The sequence below is a fragment of the Cnephaeus nilssonii genome, assembly GCF_951640355.1.
Source record: "Cnephaeus nilssonii genome assembly, chromosome: 1".
NCBI lineage: Eukaryota > Metazoa > Chordata > Mammalia > Chiroptera > Vespertilionidae > Cnephaeus > Cnephaeus nilssonii.
The window spans coordinates 44,074,550-44,088,482 of NC_137072.1; the positions used below are offsets into that span (position 1 = coordinate 44,074,550).

Sequence of the window (13,933 nt, forward strand, 5' to 3'; positions counted from 1 at the left end):
CCCCTTCCACACCATCCAGGTGGACGCAAAGACTCAGACTGAGGGTTTTTATTTAAGAGAGTCCTAGTTTGGCAGTGCTTCTCAGCATATGGCAGAAGCGAAGCAGATCCGCTCTGGAAGCACTTAATTTCAATATAGACCTCAAAGAATTTCCATTTATAAACTTACAAGGGATGAGTAGTCATAATAAAGCAAAAAAGAAAGTAAGAAAATCACACATACAAGGAAACATGATCCCATGAGCCACTGTCAGCAGATGCAGTAGAGTCAGACCCCTGAACCTTTACATCACTGTTGCCATTTGTATTATCCAATGTACTACCTGCATGTGCTTCTTGAGCACTTCCCTGGTGCACCTGAGAAACTGAATTTTTAATTTTATTTAAGTTTAAGTACCTTATAGTTAGTGACTACTATATTAGACTGTACAGTTGTAGAAAATAGAATCCTACCTAATAAAATAGTAATATGCAAATTGACCGCACCTTCGCTACGCCCAAGCCACGTCCACCAGCCAAAGCCATGCCCACCAGCCAAAGCCACACGCACCAGCCAATCAGGGCAAGTATGCAAATTACCCAACAAAGATGGCGGTTAATTTGCATATGCTGTGGGAGGGAGGAGTGAAGACTGAAGACAACTTAGAAGGAAGAGGGAGGAAAAGCGGAAAGCAAGGCGGCTGCCAGAGGGAAAGCCCGGGTGAGCGGGGCGGAGCGGGGCGGGCGGCAGCGGTGCGCGGGTGCAGGCGCGGCGGCCGCAGTGGCCGCTTGCAGGATTCTTCCTGCAAATGGGCTACTAGTTATTACATATTTAATTTAATGTTTAAGAAATAGAAAAGGGAACTGAAAAATATGAGTAAACATAAAGAACCTATTTGAAGATGGTGACACACATCAAGGAATTCTGTAGTACTGAATATTGTGTGGTATTTAAATAAGGGGGTCCTCTGTTGGGGTGCAGAAATATCATTAAACCTTTTCACTGGAATAGTAAAAAAATGACACAGTTTTGAAAAAGAAAAGGAAAACACTTCAGCAGATTGGAGTTAGCTGAAGAAGGTATTAATGAAAGGGAGGAAAGACCTAAAGAAACTTTCCTGAAAACATACGGAGAGACCAAAATAAAGGAAAATTGTGAAAGTTAAAGTATGAAAGAGATACTATATGCAAAGATCAACTCAAAATAAGCTGATGGAACTATGATAATATCAGACAAAGGAAAATACCATTCTAAACTGTTATGCTGATAATAATGTAGCTTCAAAGTCTATAAGGGAAAAATTGACAGACCCACAGCAAATATAGACAAATCTCCCTTCTATCTAGTAAGAGAGTTCAACATATCCTACTAGTTGATAAATCACTAGATACTCCCCCTCTCACTCTAAAATAACTATGCTATAGAATATTTGAACAACACAGATTAACAAGGTTGATCAAATGGATTATGTGGGTTGCTGTTTCCAACAACTCTAAGATGGAAAATATTGGGCCAGGAGTCAAGCATAACAAACTTCAGTGCATTTAGTTATATGACTACTAGAGGCCCGTTGCACGAAGATTTGTGCAATAGGCCTTCCTTCCCCTGGCTGCCGGCACCTGTTTTCCTCCGGCACCTGGGACCCGGGCCGCAGCGGAGCCAAGCCTTCAGCCTTCAGTCTTCAGCCTTCAGTCTTCAGTCTTTGCTCCGTCCCTGCATATGCAAAGTAACCCACCATTTTGTTGGGTTAATTTGCACACTCCTAATTGGCTGGTGGGCGTCGCAGAGGTACGATCAATTTGCATCTTTCTCTTTTATTCGTGTAGATTCTCTGATCACAAAGCCATTGATTTAGAAGAAGACAGCTATATCTTATCAATAAAGAAAACTCTTCTAAATGTCTCAAAGGTTGAAGAAAATATTGGGGACTAAATGGTAATAAAACATTTACATGTCAAAACCAGTCATTTGAAGCCAAAAGGATACCTAGAGAGAAATTTATAGCCTTAAATGCTAATAATAGCAAACAAGAAAGAGTAAAGGTGCAGTAAGCATGTGGTGGATCAAGGAGAATGATGGAGGCCTGAGGAATGATTGTAGCACAGTGCAGGCAGGGGGCTATCCTCCTTTGCAGCTAGCAGTCATCAGCTCCTATATTTTGGAGGAGCCTTTTTAACTTTATTAGAAGTCAGTCTTTCAGGATGTTGGCCAGAAAATGTTATCCAGGTTATTGGGAACAGCTGGTTCAGAGGGTCAGAAAAGGGAAATGGTTACCTTGTAATGCCCAAACTGCTAGGGCATGCATGGATTGTGCTTTCATATCTCTGTTCTGCACCCAGAGCAAAACTAAACCAGCTCCTTTAGTTGAGTGGGTCAGTGTCAGTAGGTTTGGTTTAGTAGTTAGGTTCTCAAAGTATACTTTTGGAACCCCTGGGTCCCTGAGACACTTTAGGGAGGGTCCCTGATATCAAAACTGTTTTCATGATAATATTAAATCTTTTTTTTTGTTTGTCATTTTCACTGTGTTGACATTTGTGTCGGTGGTATGAAAGCAATGATGAGTAACAGCACAAAACAAGGTAGTGTCACCAACTGTACTAGTAGTCATTTTTATTTGTGCTGGGTTGAAAAATGCTAGTTACTTGAAAGAGGTGTTTATAGCTTGATAAAAGTTATTAATTTTGTTAAAATTAGACTTTTGAGTACGTGTCTTTTTTTTCCTGGTGGTGAAATGAGAAGTACTTTGCTGTGTAGTGAATTGCCATGGCTGTCTCAAGGAAAACACTTGTATGATTAAGTTTTTACTTTACAGAATGAGTGACGGATCAAATATGGCTATTCAGAGTTGGTTATTTGCTAGACTTTTTATCAAAACTACAAAGTGAGCCTGTCACTTTAAGGAAAACAATTATATTTGTTACCAATGATAAAAATTCAGACTTGCAAGCAAACATTATATTTTAGGAAATCTTGTATCCTTCACCATAAGCTTGAGCTTGAATCCTTAAAGACTCTTCTGATGAGAGCTTTGGTGATACTGACAAATGCAGTTTTGATTTTGTATAATGAAATGTGTCAATATTTGGGAGATCTGTATAACTCAGTAAGCCAACATTCTCCAAATGATCAGTTACAAAATCATACATAGGTGAAAGGATTATTCAGGATGCAAGGCAGACTAATGGATTTTAATGTAACAGAATAGGAAAAATTCACTGGTATGGTTTCAAATTCCATACTGCAGCTAACCTTTAAGAAGCCATCATTTGTCCAGTGTCGTATTAAAGGAGAATATTCACAATGATCTAAAAAGGCTATTAAAGTAATTCTTTTCCAACTACATATCTGTATGAGGCTAGATTTTCTACATATACTTGAACCAAAACAACATATCACCACAGATTTTATACAGAAGCAGATGTGAGAATGAAGCTGTTTTCTATTAAGCCAGATGTTAAAGGGATTTTCAAAAATGTAAAACAGTGCCACTTCTTTTCCATAAAAATGTGTTATTTATGTTCACGTGTGATGTATTTACTATTGTTTTTATAGACAAATTAATATTTTTAAATGTTCTCAGTTTTAATTTCTAATACAGTAAATATCGATAGACAAAATCTTCATAAATAAAAGCTCTTTGGGGTCCTCAATAATTTTTAAGAGTAAAGGTATCTTGAAACCAAAAAAGTCTGAGAACTATTAGTTTAGTAAGTCAAACTTTTAGGCTCTTTTATAGGAAAGATTTAAAGCTGCCAAGAGCACAAATACATGCATAGTTTTTTATTTGTAATGAAGGCTACTGTCGAATGAACCAACACCATTCAGCATAATCCCAAATAGGCCACATTGGAAGGACTAAGACCTTTTTTTGAGCATTTGAACTATTTTTTTTTTTTTTTTTGCATTACAGGGGGATTTTTTTCTTAAGTGGGTAATTCTCACTGTCATTTTGAACATGACTGTAATATTCTTAAATACATTTTGAGCAATATAAATCTGAACCCTATCATATATTTAAAGAAGACTCAAATTTCCTGAGTGAAAATAGATAAGAATCAGTCGTGTCCTCGGCTCTTAATTAAAACAAAACTTCAGTCTGTGCATTCAAAGGAGATCAAGAATAGAAATAAAATTATTCTAAATGAAAGGAAAGAAAAGTTCCCCATTTTAACAGAAACAAAGACAAATGATTTAGAAACCCAGAGACTTGCTTTTCTCCGCAGTATGTGATTTTCGGTAACCTGGTGCTTGGGCTTTCATCTGGATGTGGGAGTTTGCCTTCACCTCCACACACAGGGTTGTGATCACAGCCTTTCCCCTTGGCCTTTAGACCTCAAAATTCCACAGGCACAGTTAAGAGAGATGGGAGCAGGAGAGAGAAGAATCATCTTACCATGTATCCTTACAGTATTCCAGAAGGTGAAAGCTATAAACCAGCAAGACTGGGGAGCCCACCTTTCCGCATCGTTTGCATCTATAAGCTACATAGTTGACGTACTGAGAAGGCAGAGACATTGAGTAATGAAATGCTCTCTTTTCAATTTTATTTTTGTTTCCTTTGGTTACTTGAATGTATTTGATTCAAACCACATGACATAAAGTGCGGCTTTTTTCTCACGTGTTTGAAAAACAACAACAGTTTTTGCTTCATCACAAAGAAGCTCAAGAACAGATTAGACTGAAACAGCAAGTGTATGTAAAAACAAACAAACAAAAAACCAGAAAACAGGTCGGTGGATGTTGTTATACTGTCTCATTAAAGAAAATGAGTCAAGATTGATCTAATTAACTCACACGGATTCAGCACATTTACCCACTAAACCAGGCGGCAGTGGCCATCTCCTGCCACAGCTGTTTAAATTGCTCACATGAGTCATTCTGAGAAGAGACTCTGCCTTGAAGAAAATAAGTAAACAATTTGAAAAAATTGTCTTCTACCTGATAATCATCTAAGAGAAGCATTATAATTATGTACTTGGGAGAGTCCTTGGCCTGAGGCCTTTCCAAACCTGACCTCCCAGAGAAATTTAGAAGGAAAGTCATTTGTCATTCCATTCATTGGAGGCACAGTGTCTTATCAAGTGTCACCTTCTTGCTAGTTCAGCTACAGTAGAGCATTGTGGGTAACAGTGCACGTTAAATCTGAACTTTACACTCAGGCCGTATGAAAACCATTCTCATAAAATATGTGGAGGTTAACTACCAGTAAGTTGATCTGTTGAATATTTTTATGTCATTGTTTAGCAAATGCAGAAATATAGCTTTGTAAAAAGATAACTAGAGAAATGAAAGTATGAATTCTTTGCCACCTTCTAAATTAGAAGTGAGTGCCAATAAGCTCACCTTTTAAAAACCAATGCAATGGAAATAAAAATAATCAGACACTCTTACAATATGCTTGTTCTGGATCAGACAGATCTGGATTTGATTCCTGCCCCTATCTTTCTAGCTATGGGATCTTGGGCAGCTCATTTAGTCTTTCTCAGCCTCATCCTAAAATGGGGATAATTATAGCAATCTCTCAAGGTTGTTGCTGGGATCAAACATTTGTTTAGCATAGTACTTGTTGCATAGTAAATGTTCCAACTGGTAGTGATGGTAATTGTGGCTGTTATCATTGCTAATATTAAGTTGTATTTCACAAGTACTAATTAAGTCCTGTTATCTTCCTGAGTCTTAACTCGCCTCTAAAATGGGGAGTTGGTAGGTGAGTCTAAGACTCTCTCAGCTGGGCCTTCGGAGTGGTGCAGGAGGTTGGCGCTCTGCCCAACGGAGGGTCCTTCACGTCGGCTCCCCTCTCCTTCCCCTTCCCCCACCCCCTGCAGCCGCCCTGGCCAGTTAGCGTCAGGCAGGAGGAGGCTGCCAGATCAAAGCCCTGAGGAAGGTCAGGCATTCCTGGAGCTGGGAAGCTGCGCTGGCCTGGCCGCAGTAGCTGCCTTTCCCTAATCTTCTACCCAGCCCCTCCATAGAGAGGCTTTTCTAGAACCCCCTTTCTGAGCACTGGGCTCAGCTGAACTGGGGAGCAATTTAAGGGAGAAAACCTGTTTGGGGGGGGGATTGCCATCAAAACCTTTCATTGTAATGCTTTTGTTTGGGGGCTGGGGGGGGGGGATATGTAAAAGGTGAGAATAGGACGGCAGAGGTCAAGTCTTGTCAAAATATGCTAACAAGTGGTAAATGAAGTTATTGTATACCAAACAGTGCAACCATTAAAAATGGTGTCATAAAGCATAATCAATAAGAGAAAATATTCACAGCGTAATGAGTGAAAACTAGGAGATGAAACGTCACAGATTTGTGGGTTGTTTTTTTTTTTAAATAAATGAATTGGGAAGAAAATGATCTCTGTTAAAGTTTTCTGGGTGGCAATATCAGGTAATTTTTGTGTAACTTATTTTTATATTTATTATTATTTTTTAATATTTTATATTTAGTTAACTTATATTTTTATTTTCTAAATGTTTGACATGAGTTAAGGTTTCTAATAAGGAAAAACAAAGCTTTTTTTTTTTTAAAAAAAGAAGAAACCGAATTGTCTTTCGGGTGGAAAGCTGCACCTTTTCAGAGAAAAGAGGATGTGTGCGTGTGAGTTGTGTGCCATGGTGCCTCGCAGTGACTACACCGGGTGCTCATGTGTAGCCACCTCCCGGGCTGCGGACTTGAAGCTGTGGAGGTGACCAGGGCCTTCGTTTGTGAAACACAGTGCTTACCTCGTGCCCAGCTCTGCTCTTAGCCCTCTAGATGGACTCACTCTGTGAAGAAGACCTTTGTGGGAAACTGAGGCACGGGGGAGGTTAGCACCGTCGGTGAGGAGGCAAGCTAAGACGCAGACCCAGAGCCCCTGCTCCAACCACACCCTGTCCCGGGCTGCCCTTCCCAAGGTGGAGCCTATCCCTGCTTCCCGGCGAGGGGAACGGGGTGCTGCGGCACACTCAGTTCTGAGTGGGTGCAAAGGGCTCTTTGGACCCTTCTCTCTCCCTTCTTGATTCTCTGTCCTGTCAGCGAAGTCCAGCCCATGTGCCCCTGCCCTCCTCACTGAGTCTCAGTCCTACTCCCTCAACAACCTTGCTTACTTCTTTTACCTGAGAGTAAAAGTCTTACCTGGGTGTGAGTGTAGCCGTGAGCCTGTAGTGTCACCGGAATTGAAACCACCATTTCTCTTCCTTGTGTCAGTCAGTGGCTCCACTTCTCCCTACAAAAACAGCTTTTCCATAGCTGCTTCTCAAACGAGGGAGAAAAGCAAGGCAAAGAGGCCAGATGCTCCAACGCCGTGTGTGTGTGTGTGTGTGTGTGTGTGTGTGTGTGTGTGTGCGCGCGCGCACGCGCGCGCAGACCTCTTCACCCCCCAGGGCCTCAGTTCCCTCATTCGAGCAAAGCAGGGACTGAATTAAATGAATGTCAAGGTCTCTCACTGCTCTGACTCTTTGAAAAGCTTCACGCCATCTTTCAACATTTTCTGTCACAGGTTGTTTTTCTATATATTTCTGTATGTTTCAGAAGCAGAGAGAAGTTAGATTGTTACCATATATTTGTGCACCAGCCACTAAACTCTTGTTTCGCGTTAACCTCTTCCAGTCTGGTGAGTCCCTCACTGTGCCCTGTTGTTTTGAGAGCAGTTATCTGCACTGTGGCATCAGTTACTAGCTTGCTTTTGGTGGAGAACTCAGTTACCCATTCTTGGATCAGCAAAATAATGGGTTTCTAGAAAGACCCATTGTCTCGTCAAAGCAAATCACCTTAAAGTAACTTGTAAATAGACATCTTCTCAGTGTTCTAAAGCAGAGGAATGATATGGGCTCGCCATGGCCACTGAGAAAGGAGGCGACTTCCCACTATTAAACCACATTACTGCTGACTGTCTCCGCTCCATCGGGTCTCCGGACGGCTTCCACTTACGCCTGTCCTCGCCCTCCGGTGGACACGCACGTTCCGTGGTGCCTGTTGGTCTGATGGGTCAGGACAGATCATTTTCAGGGGATGAAGTCGGGCGTTTGCATGGCCAGCAGAGACTTTGTCTCCAGCAGAGGAACATACCAGTTACACCATTGTGTGCGTGTGTATCTCGATGTGTCTGTATAAAGGGGACCTTTAGTTGATGCTTATCATCTAAAAAGGATAACAAATGAAGTGCTTTAAATTTAGCCCCTTGGACTTGGGTTGTTCACCACAAGCCAGTGGAACACAGTTCAAGTGCCATTCTCTCCTCCCCTTTCTTCCAGGCAGGCAGCGCCCACCCTCACCAACCAGGACTGCTGCCTGGGGTGATGCCGTCGTGGGCACCCCAGGGGCAGGGAGCTCCCGAGGTTCTGTTCACAGGGAAGGTGGCAGTTCTCTTGAGACTGCGGACAGCAGTTCTCTCCGACATTGCAGATCTGCTTCAGTCTGTTGCACCTTGATAGGGACAAGCTGTGGTCACACGTGGCATGTGCCTCTGAGACTGGTCCTCACTGCCCAGTGTGGAAGCTGTTGTCCTTGTCCCGTAGTCGCTGCTCATTCATAGTCAGTGTTCTCTCCCTAACCATTAAACCCGTTTCTTCAGCTCATGGAGCTTGTCTGCTTAGAGGCACCAACATTATCTCTGCGTTTCCCGGAGAACACTTGTTTTTGCGTCACATTGGGCTGTTTGCCCACACTGCATAACTTTTCACTTCTGTGCCTGTGCTGTCATCTTCACCTCGTCCTTTCCCCTTAATCACAGGGCCTGTGTGTGTGTGGGGGGGGGTGATGAAGGCCTTCTTTCTGGAAGGGCCCCATTTGTATGTCTTACCATCCTACCTTATTGATTGACAGCAGTGGTGGTGATGCTGATGCTGATGCTGATAATGATGATGGTTACCACCTGTATGGCTCTTTGCATACAAAATGCTTATTTTTCTCTACCATTTAGGCAGCTTGGTAGTTCTCCCTGGCTTTTTCTTACACATTCCTTTATGTGACTCTGACAATAGTTTAATTTGATTACCAAATAGGTTAACTGTAAAGGAGAGAGAAAAATCTCCAAAGGACAATTTTTTTGTTTGTTTCTTGTTTTGCTTCCATACTAAATACTCTGGACTCTACAGAGGCACAAAGTTTGAATGCTTGCAACTACTGAGCTGACTAGGCCTACAATGGGAAAACAGATTTTTAGTAGCTTAATAAAACAGGTAAAAAATATTTGAGTAATTATCAACTTCCTGAAATGTCCCTGACGTTCTTGCCTTTTAAAACAAACAACAAGAAAAGAGATCCAGTTTGCTTTAAACTTATTTGTTGCCTTTTTTATTCTTTGTCTTCACATAGTGGTTTTTAATGACTTTAGTGTCCACAGCTGAAAGTAGCACAAACCAACTTCTAACTTGAATCTGTCTTGTCTTTTATTCAGGGTGCTTATTGTAAGCAGTGGTGACAGTGGGTAGCCACATGGTAGAATTAGCCAAATACTGCTTCGTCCTGCCTGCCCTCACTTCTCTCTCAACATAGACTCCTACAACTTGCTCGTGGCCTGACCTCCCGACACGGCTATTGCTGTTTTGCAGTTGTCCTCCCTGCCATTCTAAGTGCCAGGGAAATCCTGTTGAATTCTTTGAAGAGCAGATTGATAGGTGTCTATGTTTTGATATTTTGACAGCGCTAGGTGCAGACTTGGGTTCAAGGTGCTTGTGATCTTTGGCAAAAACAGGATGTTTTAGGTGAGCCTGACGGTACAGGTGGTAGGCTTGTGGCAGGGTGGGTACTCCCTGCTCTGGTCCCGATTTCCCCTGCACACCCACCCACAGCAGTCCGATGCCTCTGTGTGCCGGTTAGCATCAGGACTTGGCAAGGGACAGCCAGTCGTTCAGTAGGTGCGCCCTTCCCCCTTTCACACAGCTCCCCGATCTCCCACCCAAACCCAAGCAGCTCCCTGAACCCCCCTCTCCCCTGCACTCGGTCTCAGCAGCACCCAGCCCTGTGGCCCGGCTCCAGCTGTCTCCTCTCTGCCTTCACCTAAATGTCTTCTGTCCCATGTGCTTTCGCTCTGATTTCCAAATGGAAAAGTCTGGTTAGTGCATTCGCTGGCTGTATAGTTCTTCTTCTTTGGTGAGTGACATCACATAAAGAGGAGGGTCGCCATCGGTATCCATCCTGTAACGCACAGTGTGTTTTTCACATGAGTGACATCTCACCTTTGGAGACGCGTGGCAGCCCCAGGCTCTCATTCCCGGCTCCTGCCTCTCCTAGTGTTCCCTTTTCCAAATGGGCGATTTTTGACTTGGCCTAACAGTGTATTCTATGGGTCTCCGTGTGTCTTAAGGCAGAACATTTTATTTTGTGGCGTTAGACCCTGGCTTGCTTCTGCCTTTTCTGAGAGGGCTGCTTCTATAAAAGGGTTTAGGTTCAGCATGAGGAGCACAAACGAATGGTGCTCGTGCTAAGCCATTCCTACTGGGTACAAAGGTCATGTGGTCACTGTGCAGCAGATGTTGATTTGATTTCATATTTTATCTATTTAACAAACATTATTATGAGCCAGGGACTGATTCGGACACTTAATAATCGTAGTAGCTCACTTAATCCTTAACAACCTTGTGAACGAGGTATTGTGATTGTGACCCTTGTTTTCAGATGAGGCACAGAAGGAACAGGTAGGTTGCCCAAGGCCATACAGTGAGCGGCAGGCAGTCAGGCTCCAGCCATCTGCTTTACCACCGCCCCATGGCTGTGTCCTACATGCGGTGGGGCGGCCAAACACAGTCCTGGTACCATTTTAAGAGACCATTCTCTTTGCCTGTGGGAAAGCAGCATGAGAATTCTCTATTCAGGGGACTGAGGCACGCAGTGAAAACCTGACCCTCTGGCCTAAGAACTATGTGTCCTGGCGGTTTTTCTTGGCCTTTTCTAATGGAGGCGGCTCCTCAGGTTCTCCTCTGACGACACCGAAACCATCCTAGGCTCACAGAACGGGTTCCAGCTGCCATACGGCATGCACCCGTTCCTGACATGGCAGTGTGGCCCGGGTTGGCTGGTGCCGCCTGTCCAACATTCCAGCACCATTGAACCTTAATAGGTTATTCATGTATCACTGTTTCTTGTTGTCTCCAAACACCCCAGCTCTTTGCCTACTCTGACCACTGGCTGCTGACTCGAGGGGGCAGATAGGGCAGGGCTTGATCTCATGGCAGATGTTGGGCCAGTAGTCCACCTCAATCCATCTGCCACTGCTTTGTACTCCCAACACCTTTCTCTCTCATCTTGTCTTCCTCTACCTCACCCTTCCTTCACCCTTCCTCTCATTACACAAGGTGACGGGGATAAACGACAGTCAGGGCTGGGAATGGCTGTGGGGGCCGCAGAAGGGAAAGGATCTCTTTTTGGAGCCATCCTTGCGTTTCTCTTCTCTCTTCCCCTCCAGCAGGAGTGTGGGCTCTGCAGCACGGCCTGGTCGCCGCAGGGTGACTTGGCTGATAGTGCCGACCATTGGCTGGGTCCCCGAGGTACACTGAGCAGACGGTGCTTTCAACATTAGCTATAGGCCGGTGTGCTGGGAATCAAGATAAAAATACAGCTTTTGTGAAGTCATCAAAGCTTTAGCTACAGTTAGTGGGGGAAGAAAGGGAATGGAAGGAAAGTAGAGAGTCAAGTCCGCATGGTTGCACCTCACCGGTAGGTGGGTGTTCTTCATTGACCGTCACAGGGTTCTATACAAATCACCATCATGAATAACCTCTTCTTCCTTTTTTGTTACATGTGTTCTTTGGTGTGTTTTATCGAAATAGTGGGGCAGGGGAAGACAAGGTGTCCATTAGCCCTCTATCCTGCTTAGGAAGAAATTAGAGGAAATAATTTGTCCAATTGCTAGCAACTTCAGCATATAGAAATATGACCCATCTTCCTCCCAATTTTAGTAGATGCTCAGTCTGGACAGATTTCAGAGACCTTATCATTGTAGGACCATCCAGGGTTTGAAATAATATGAATTGTTATGATGTACTTTTTGAGCAGCTACTAACTCTATATATTTTTTCTTATTCCTTATCAGAGCATTGTATGGTGGATATTAACATTTCCATTTTACAGTGGAAGAAACAGAGAGGCTAAGTCACTAGACAAGGGTTATGAAGGGTGGCAAGTCAAGATTTGAACCCAGATCTGTCGGTCTTGCACCGCACCAGGAGGCTGGCATAGAGTGCTGTTGCCTGGGCAGAGGCATAGATGAGCTGGACCGGTTTCCTCAGAGAAGTGGAGAGAGGAGCATTCTTAGAAGGGTGAAGAAATCAAGAACTTTGATATGTCTGTCTCTTTTGTGTAAAATAACCTCCTTTATTATTATTATTATTATTACTAAATGTCAGTAGCAGAAGTTCAGTCTCAAAGACAATTATATTCATCCTATTAGCAACCTTCTAGGCAACAGACAAATGGTTGTATCACCAGGGACAGATTGAAGCTATTAAGTTGTAGAGATCGGAAACGTCCATACTGTATGATGTGCGTGAGAAATTCTGACTTCAGAGGAATGAGAATAAAATAATGAAAAGTGTTAATTTTAGAAAGTGAAAACATGCCCCATAAGGAAATGATGATAATACTTAGTGACCCCTGTTGCTGTACTCAAAATAGCAGACAGAAAAATGTGACAATTAAGCATTGTTTGGAGGATGTTAATTTCCTGCCTGGAAACCTGTTTAGCCAACATTGCCACCTGCTTTTCTCCCCACCTTCCCTCCCCACTGGAGGTGCCTCACCTTGGCTGCACATACTAGGTGTAGCGGTTAATAATGCGGATTTTGTAATCAAAGAAAACATGATGATTTCAAGAGAAACATCAAAAGTACTTTATTCAAATAATGTCCATCGCTAGCTACACATTTCCCCCATCTTTCAGGTAATTTGTGGATACCGTCCCAATAGAACTTTTCTTGTTTTGAGGCAAACCATTCAGAGACCCAATTTTCCACTTCGTACGTTTTGAAGTGCTGCTCAGACAGTGCGTGTGCCATGGATCAGAACAAGTGGTAATCTGAAGGAGCAAGGTCTGGTGAATATGGCGGGTGGGTTAATACTTCCCAGGCAAGACCTTTTAACGTGTCTTTAACTGGTTTTGAAGTGTGTGATGGTGCGTTATCATGAAGCAAAATTACTTTGCCGTGTCTTCTGGCCCATTCTGGTCGTTTCACGATCAAAGCGTGGTTCAAATAGATTATTTGTTGTTGGTAGCAATCAGTATTAACGGTTTCACCTGGTTTTGGAAGCTCATAATACACACCTTCCTGATCCCACCAAACGCAGAGCATTGTGTTCTTCCCAAAGCGATTTGGCCTTGCAGTCGATGATGGGTTGACCTGGATCAACCCACGATTTTGTGCATTTGGGATTCTCAAAATAAATCCACTTTTCATCACCAGTCACAATTCAATGCAAAAAGACTTTCTTTCGTGCCTTTGAAGCAACATTTTACTGATGACTTTTCGGTTTTCCATTTGTCTTTCATTCATTTGATGTGGCACCCATTTTCCTTCTTTTAAAATCTTTCCCATTGCTTGTAAACAATCGGAAATTGTTTCCTGAGCAACGTTCTGCAAGTTGTTTTTGAGTTTGACACTCATCTTCACCCAATAGTGCTTGTAATTGTTGGTCTTCAAACCTTTTCGGTTGACCTGGACGTTCTTTGTCTTTCACATTGAAATCATCACTTTTAAAGCTTTTAAACCAGCGTTCACAAGTATCTTGAGATGGAACATGTTCACCATAAGCTTCCTGAAGTATACGATAACTTTTTCTTCAAAATAAAGTAATTAATTAAAACTTCCTACAAATGCTCTTTTTTTTTGGCACGAAATTGGACATTTTTAAGTGTAAAATTATCTATGATGTTGACACCTTCAGCAAATTTGACATAGGAAGTTTTGAAGCTTGCTGTCAATACAACAAAATAGCGTACATATCAAATCGCATATATATATCAACATATGTGTAACTCCATCTATTGAAAAAA

General features: G+C 42.7%; 1 protein-coding gene across 5 annotated transcripts in view; it reads left to right on the forward strand.

Annotated features, from left to right (window-relative positions):
- Positions 1 to 13,933, forward strand: part of LEF1 (lymphoid enhancer binding factor 1) — a 114,917-nt gene that overhangs the window by 46,077 nt on the left and 54,907 nt on the right. The window lies entirely within an intron of this gene.